The sequence below is a fragment of the Nymphaea colorata genome, chromosome 8, assembly GCF_008831285.2.
Source record: "Nymphaea colorata isolate Beijing-Zhang1983 chromosome 8, ASM883128v2, whole genome shotgun sequence".
NCBI classification, from domain to species: Eukaryota; Viridiplantae; Streptophyta; class Magnoliopsida; order Nymphaeales; family Nymphaeaceae; genus Nymphaea; species Nymphaea colorata.
Window position 1 is genome coordinate 7,785,104 of NC_045145.1, and position 9,230 is coordinate 7,794,333.

Sequence of the window (9,230 nt, forward strand, 5' to 3'; positions counted from 1 at the left end):
TAATCTTAAATAAAACATGATACAAGAATATGACATAATAACACATATATATAAAAAGATGAAATACATGGATCATTTCTGCATAATCAACTTAATGCTATCTAAATTCTTTATTACTACTCCATAAAACATAATGAATCGGTCCCGTATCGATCTAACATGATGGAACCAATTCATTAAACACCATAAATGGACATAACACTACATATACAAGCTTCCTCTAGCTTAAAACTGGTCCCGTATCAGTCCTAAATAGACTGAACCGGTGGAAAAACTAGATAAACCGGTCAAGAAACGGGCAAAAAACGAGTTAAAATCAATTGTACCGCTCAAAAAGTTCTTCGAGTCATTTCAGAATTGAAAGAACTGGTCTTATAAGCTGAGAACCAGTCCAGAACCGGTCTGGAAATGAAAGGAACCGGTTTCAAACAACTCTGAACCGGTACGGAACTGGTCGAACCGGTTTAAGCTTAATGGGCCTGGATTGGGTCCGTTAGAACCCGACCCGGACCCGCCCGAATAGGTCGTGCTAGACGGTTTCGGGGAGATGCCGAAACGCCCCCCACCGCTGCTGCCTTACTCATTTCTTTTTCTTTTTTTTTTTTTGAACCTTATGGATCCGGAGCATGACCCGACCCGGGTCCGACCGCTTCCCGCTCGACCGACCGAGCGGTTTCAGGCAGCGAGACCGCCGCTCGCCTGCCATACGCCGAACGGCGAAATTGCCTCCGGCGGGCCTTGGGTGGGTGCCGGCAGGTCTCACGGCGTCGTCCGGCGACAAGTAAGTCACCGACGGGCCTTTGACCGATCATCGCCCTCCCTGCCATCGTCTCCTCTGGTGCCCCTTTTCAGTTTGTCAAGCGGCCGAAACGGCGCCGAAAAAAGGCCACCGGCAGGCCACCCAACGGCGTGGGTGGCCGCCGGCGGGTCGCACCAGCACTGTCAGAAGCCGGCCGTCGCCTAATGGCCAGCCCACGCCCGCCTAGATGCCGGATTCCGGCCGTCCACCTCCCTTCCGTCGCCTTCCCTTTTCCCCTTTCTCTTACGGTTTTAGTGGCTGCAACAAAGGGTCGGAGGCACCGACGGGCCACCCAACAGTGTGGGTGCCGCTGGCAGAGACGTGCCAAAGGCCTGCCGTTGCCCAACGGCGACAGACGCCTGCCGATCCAGCCGTCTCCTTCTCCTTCCTCATACGTGGTTGCGACGGAAGCCGGACGGCTGCCATCGCCCAAAAGGCTGCCCGACCCCCAAAACTTCTAAACCGTTTCTGCCCTATTCCCTTTGCGTGAAAACAGTACGCAAAGGGGAACGAAAAAGAAAAAATCCAGGCAAAAACACGCAGCGGAAGCATGTTGTGGGCCCATAATCCATTGTTGGAACTTTGCAAGGAATCAAGATAGCGTACAAACGAAAATGCAAAAATCAAATTACATTCATATATTCATGTCTTCCATAAGGCGGAAGTAAAACCTGTAGAGGCGACCACCGACTGAATGTCGGCGGCTGTTGGAAGAACGACTACAGTCCTCATAGAGTCGTTACCCAACGGAGGTAGCGGCGGCGGCGGCGGCAATGGGTTTATCTCCTCGGTCATAGCAGCCCAGTGATGGGAAAGGCAATTCACGTATGACTAAGGGGAGCGATTACTCGGACGGTAAAAAAGCTGAATGTGTCTCACACCATCACAAGACATGGGTCTTGTATTTATACTTAAAGGGTCTGAAACGGATATGGACCTGCATCGATGCAGGACTATCCAGATATAGGTAAATCCCAACAAAAGAGTCCTGAACCAAAGTTGGAGTGAATTCAAAATTCTTCCTTGTGCTCTTCTACCTTTCGTTCTCATTCTCTTGCATCATTATTCCTGTACTTGCAATATTATCCGCTTCCTGCCACGTATGCTCAAAACTAGAGAATGAATTGGATTTAAGTGGTGAAAAGCACAACCAGCAATCCAGCATAGAAACAACTAAATCATGGTTAATTTACCTGTAGTAAATTTTATATATATATATATATATGTGTGTGTGTGTGTGTGTGTGTGTGTGTGTGAGGCTAGGTGAATATCTTGAAGGCAGGGCTTATGAACTCAGTGTGTAGCGAAAAGCATTATAGAAGAAAAGTTCAGAAAAAGGATCCAGATCGAGTTAATTTGGTAGAGAACAGGCGAATCAATTCATGAAAGTTTTCTCACTTTTGAATCATGGGACTTAAATAATTGCAAAGCAGATTCAATTCCAAACCCATTTTCTGTATGTCTGGAGGTCCAACCATTTTTGGGCTTAGCAGCCAAACAAAAGCCCAGCGACCTTATCATAACGCTAATGACAATTGGACTATATATATATATATATATATATATATATATATATATATATATATATATATATATATATATATATATATATATATATATATATATATATATATATATATATATATATATATATATATATATATATATATATATATATATATATATATATATATATATATATATTATATATATATATATATATATATATATATATATATATATATATATATATATATATATATATATATATATATATATATATATATATATATATATATTACTGAAAGCATTACTTTTTGTTCTTTCCACGTGAACAGCATTCATGACGTTCAATCAAGGAATCCGGTATGTAATAGAACAATAAAAAGTGAGGGCAATTAAATAAGTGAAAGGCCACTGGGAGCACGTGAAATGTGGAAATATTAATTAAGCTATAAGTGTTGTTGTAGTGTCTTTGTTAAGATATTCCCAACTTGAGGACGAAATTTGTTTAAGGAGAAGCCAGTTTCATGAAAGTTTTGTTTACTTTTTGTATCATGGCTGGAAATAGTTGCAAAATATTGGATAGTGGCCATTGAGTCTTATGATCCCCACAGGGGTGCCGACGGGGCTCACTCACAGTTGCAACCAAAATCCTTTCGAAATTTTTTTCAATAAAATATTTTTCGCTAAATAGTTTATTTACTCAACTACTTTTCCTGATATCCCTCCCTACCTAACACATTACGCTTAGAGGATGATTGAAATCATTAGCCTCATTGAAGCAAACTCCTAAACATTTTTCTCCAGTTTTCTCTTTTCCTGTGTTCCAAGTTTCCTTCTGCTATCCATCATATTTGTCTCGCTTTCTTTTTTCACTTGTTGTTCCTGTAACATATGGCATCATTGGCATGGGCGGATCCAGGAATTTTTCATGAGAGGGGCAGAATTATATTTTCAAAATTTTGATAGTGATCGAAACATAATTTTCAAAATTTTTATATAGTATAAATGAAATTTTTTAAAATTTACATGTAAATTTAAAAAAAAATAGGGGGGGCTAGGGCCTCTGCCGGCCCCCCTGGCTCCACTCGATAAAAGCAATGACAGAATCTGGCGGTAAGATCTTTTGAGGCCTCTAAGTATTGCATGGTTTATCTCATATGAGAACGAGAAAACTCTGAAAGATTCTTTTCCTCTACATGACCTAGGGGACCACTACTTTTTTATGTACAGACTAATTTCTGATGCAACCCACTGCAGAATCTAAAATTATATACATGCATCTATGCATATAAAAATTGCTCAATGCTATATGAAATAGCTAAATATCCAACTTAAATAATTATTTTATGGATATTTTTCATCAAATAGTACAAAATGTCTGATTTTAACACCCTGATGGTCCTCTTGAGAAGGTTGAAGGGTCCATTCACATTATCCCCACTGCAGAAAATTGAACAAAAACCAATGTGTCATGGTCAACTATATATCTAGCTTGGTCCAACAATACTGGATCCAAACATCCATTAACTCAAGACTCCTAGCCACCAAACAAAAGGCTGGTAACAAATTGCCGATCATGTTAACGTAAATCACGACAACAATTACCCCTTCTTTTGTGAGGGGTGTCATAACTTTCGCTTAATGAAAGCCATGCATTAATGAAGAAGTTTATATTTTGTCAATGAATGTGATACAAGGCCCGCACCATTAGGAAATGGTACAAAAAGTACAAACTTGGACCAGCGAAGAGAATTGTTGGGTCGAGGAAATCATTGCTATAAAGTTGCACTGGTGATAATTTGTTGTTATTTATACCCACGGCAAAATCTATATCGAAGAAAATATTCATCATTGGAACAAAGGGAAGCCTATATCCACGATTATCACCATTATAAATTATCTTTAAGAAGAAAAGGAGAGATCCATTGCTGTTTCTGGCTGTCTACTTAGGCCTCTAGTGGTGCAACCATAGACTCCGACCGCTGCAAGACACCAATGATTTATTCTTTATTATTCATTTCATTTTATTTTCTTCTTGTTTTAATGGTTTACATCTAATTGGAAAATCAATTGGGAGATTGTAGTGACTGTCTCCATTTGCCATAAAAAAGAATATAACGCCACTGAAGGTACCAACATGTGTAAATGATGATTTGCCTTGACTCAATTAATAGGGACCAAGCGAGTTATTAGAGGTTCATCTCTCTGGTGCGATTATACCAGCACTAACGTACCAGATCTCATCAAAACTCTGAAGTTAAGCGTGCTTGGGTGAGAGAGTAGTACTGGGATGAGTGACGTCCTGAGAAATCCTCGTGTTGCATCCCCTTTTAAAAGTTCTTCTATTTTGTTTTTGTGGTTTGTTCTTGTATCTAGAGGATTTCTTGTTCCCAGATTTTGTTATGCACTCTCATTTTATTGGCTCTCTCTCTCTCTCTCTATATATATATATATATATATATATATATATATATATATATATGTGTGTGTGTGTGTGTGTGTGTGTTTCATTTAAATGTGAACATTTCACGTGAGATGTAATACGCTTATGTTGCTCATTACTAGCACCACTAAAAAAACATATTCTACCAGCATTTTTGTATGAGGGACAAGTACTGGAAATTAAGATATACCAGTGATAAAATTCACCGGTATAGAATTTTATCACCGCTATTGATCAAGCGCAGTCCCCTTCCCCTGCCACGAGGTCACCAATCACCCCTTCTCCAGCATAGGAAATGTTATCAAGCAAAAGATTTTTCCCTTGCACGCTCCTCCTCATCTGAAATGGATTCTCTTTTCCATCCCTTCACAGATGAACATGAACTAGGGATACCTTTGGATCTCAATAACTTCATATTGAGACAACATCACCATGGTTTGGCTATTAGTCAATCGCTCCAAGCGTGACATTTCTCAATCATGGAATGAGGTTGTGAGAGCAGCGAAAACAAGTATTGCATGAACTCTAATTGTGCAAATGATAAACTTAAATTCCATATGTATCAATACACATTGGATGAACTATACTTGCAAATAAATAATTTTAATATCATTCATATCAATATGTACTTGTGATTACAATTTCAAAAGATCTCTATAGATATTATTACAAATGAAACTCATTGGTTGAACTACAATTGTATAAACAAATGACTTAAATCACGTTTTTATCATTATGTACTTGTGATTATGATCATTAAAATGAATCCCTATAGATGCAATTACAAGTTAAACTCTTTTGGATGAACTACAATTGTATAAGAATGGAATTAAATCTCATTTCTTTCAATATTTACTTGTGAAATAATTTAAAAGCCTGATATCTTATTGATAATCCAGGGCTGCTTGTGGTGAAATCGACGAGAATCTGAAAAAAAAAATCTTAGCTGATTTTGGATCTGGTAAGAATGGAAAGTATAGGATATTTGTTCTATCTTTTGATTTGATTTCATCTTATTCACAGATTCTTATGGTATTGAGATGTGTAAGTTTGCTTGACCCACTTGTTGGAGGAATTGCTATTATATGTTTTTGACAACCTTCTCTATGATCTTGTGTTGATTTGTCTCTAGTAATAAAAGATTCCTTGATTAAATTTCTCTGTCATTCTATATCCTTGGAGCTAAATGCCAATTTGTAGCATTGTTTTAGAGCTCTAGGACGCTGTTGGAGAACCTTGAACCTAAATTTTGGAAGCGTAGGTATGCTCCTATGCAGTTTGGTTACTTAGCTTCCTTCTGAATGGCAGCTGCCAGATTGGGGGTAGCAGCTAATCGAAATGCATAAACAAAGAAGATACAATAGATCAAGCCGGCTGATGGAGATGTTGAATAGAAGTAACTGGCTAATTAAGTGTTATTTTATAGAAATAGCTTTTATTAGTGATGAGAAAGCTGTTTGCAGTATTGCATATTCTTGATCTTTCCATTGAAGCTTACTATTATTGATTATGTTGTAGAAAGACAGTTGAAGATGGTTTTGCTGACCTTAAGTTTGGTTGCTTGTCAGCTTTCAGTTTATCACTTATTGGAAAGTGGAATTATTGTGTGTGATTTACTGTATGGGACCTATAGTTTTTAAATGTTTGACATAGCTTATGCCTTTTTTGCATATCACTTGTACGAGATTCTTGTCGGTGGCTACAGCAAGCAATCTCATATTTTTTAGGGAGATATTTTCCATCATAGTCTTATTCATCAGTTTGGAGATTTTTTCATCTCAAAAGGAAAGATGGAATGAAGAGATCTTTGTTTGTTTTTTTGTATTGTCTGGTTTTGTGTTTGGGGTTTCTTCCAAGAATGTATTAGCAAAAATTTATCATGAGTTTGCTACATTTTTACATGATCAAAGCTATATGCTTGAGGTTTTATTGTCGTTAGACAGAGGTTCCCATAAAACATTCTATTTTCCAGGATATGTAGGGGTTTTTGCCTAGTCCATTGCATTTTATGAGAATTCTTGTCCAGTAATTTTGAGTTGAAACTTTGAGACACTAGACATAGTTGTAGAGAACCCCAATAAGTTTGAGGTTGTTGCTTTGACAGCTGTTTCAAATGGTACTCGTAAATTTTCAGCTTTCTCACCCAAATACAACTGAACTTTTGGTTCAGTTGTATTTAGCATGGCAAACAATGATTTTTATGATATAGATGAAACCATTCAAACTTTTCTATCATAAATGTGTCTTTACTTGATGAACTTAGCTGATTGTGAGCATCAACCAGAGATAAATCTTGGAGAGGGGGCATTGCAGAGGTAATGTGCCATTTCCTAAACTACCTTGGTTATTGGAATTAAAACGTGTACTTTCACCTATTTTGTTCTTTACATGTTTCATGCTTTTGTTGACCATCAATTTTTAGGTTGTCCCTTGCCCAGATGTTATTGTTGTAGTTATTGGGATAGTGGGTTGCATAGGTTTAAAGGTAATTAAGTCACACATCTTTCTGTTAAAAACCCTTTCTTTCAATTGCTATACTACAATTGTGACGTTTACAGCTGCGGGTCATGCTAGAGGCACCAGGAGTTTGTAGCTCCAATCTGTTCTACTAGTGCTAGTGGATGGTAGCAAGAGAAGTTTTTTTTTCTAGTCAGACACCCATTGTTCATATTGCCTTTCTTGTTGTGGGTTTTAAGGATTTGTGTTTCGGTTGTGAGGAAGATGATGATGTCATTATTCTTTAGGAGTGTGGAAATAATTGATTTCAAATAAACAAGGTACGCAACTTAGTTAAGTTCAACACTTTTGTTATGATGTAATTAGCTTATGATATAATCAGCTTTTTTACTTTTGTAATTTGTGAATTCTTTTAGGCAGAGAGAGATGTTCAGTCTCACCATAGGTGCCAAGTCGAGTAAAATTTTCAATTTACCTGAAGTTGGCTCAATGGAGGGGGTGAATCATGAATGGTCTGGTTATATACATTTTCGTAGCCCAAGATATAGTTCTTCTATATTGTGCTTAAGTTTTTGGCTGATAAAGTAAGAGCATTATTGTTTCTATATTTGGGAAATTAAATGTTAGAATAACGTAAATATCACCCACCTGTATAAAACTATATTTTTTTCCTCTTAATGAAGCTATATTCGTGGCAACAAGTAGTAGTATTGAAAATCTATACTGTTACATAAAGAATAGGTATAGCTTAGCTATACCAGACAGCACAATGTCACTGCAGAAAGTCTATAGTGAGTACAGCATTAATGGTGGTCTTAGTAGCAAAAAACTTTCCTTGCACGGCAACAATCGTCACCGATATAGGCCTGTTTTCCTGTACTGTTGTAAGATGGAATTCTCAAGAGAAAAGCAAAATATGCTGGAGAATGTTGGTGAGGTCGGTCGTCCCTAGGAGAATCTAGGGACTGCAAAACTTTTCTATTGTAGAGGTTAAGGTGATGCAGGGGAAGATTTGAGCTCACGAATTTGGGACTGTGAAACTCTTACGTTGCAGTGGTTAATAGTAAGGCACTCAAGGAGAACGTGGAAAGTAAAAAGCTACAAGTGGTGTTTTGATCATAATGATTCTCAAACAAGTCATCACAGCACTTCATTCATGCAACTTGAGTTGATGGCTTTGCTATAGTATTTGCAAACTTAAGATGAACGAGGACATAATCTCAAAAAGGGAAAGCGAGATTCACTAATGGTTTTTTTTTTCAACTGTTGAATCATCTTCGGAGATAGATGCAATCCCCATATGCCTTTATCTACGACACACGGACACGGCAAAATAGCCCACATACCTGCTTCGATATGCCGACACTTGGATTCCGACACGTGGACAGGGGCAGGATACGGCTTGGATCGGGTATGGGTCATACCCGATCCAAACCAATTTTCTAACCCGATTTTTTTATAACCCTCGACTTTCTTTTTACGCACCACGCTCGACCTTTACCTTCACCGCCGATGACTGCTGCAGCAAAGAGTTTGACAACAATGGCGGGCGACGGCGACGACGTTCATCGACCCACGGCGACCTCCGGTGGTGTCCGGTGGCAGCCGGTGGCAGCCGGCGACAGACAGGTAAGTGGTTTTTTTTTCTTTTCGAAATTAGAACTTAGGGTTTCATGTTCTTCATTCAGGGTTTTTTTTGTTTTGGATTTGCCGATTTGGGGATTTTTTGTTTGAGTGTGTATGACCTGCAGTATGATTTTTCCTGTTGGAATTTCAGCATGGTTATTCTTGGTTTTAGCATTTTAGCAGATCAGAGGTGGCTTTGTAAGATGCAAGAGGGCAGACAATTTCTGTTTTGCTGGAATAGCACTTCTGTTTTGGAAAATCCGTAGACATACTTTTGTTGCCAACTTGCCACGTTCTCCATTGCGCTTCTCATTGTATGACTATGATCATGAAGACTGTTTTACATTACCTATAAATAAATCTGTGTGTTTATAATTTCTTGTATTGCTTTATTTCTTC

General features: G+C 38.3%; 1 pseudogene; it reads left to right on the forward strand.

Moving 5' to 3' along the window:
• The first annotated feature begins 4,511 nt into the window (after positions 1 to 4,511).
• Positions 4,512 to 4,632, forward strand: LOC116259750 (5S ribosomal RNA; annotated as a pseudogene).
• The last annotated feature ends 4,598 nt before the right edge of the window (positions 4,633 to 9,230 follow it).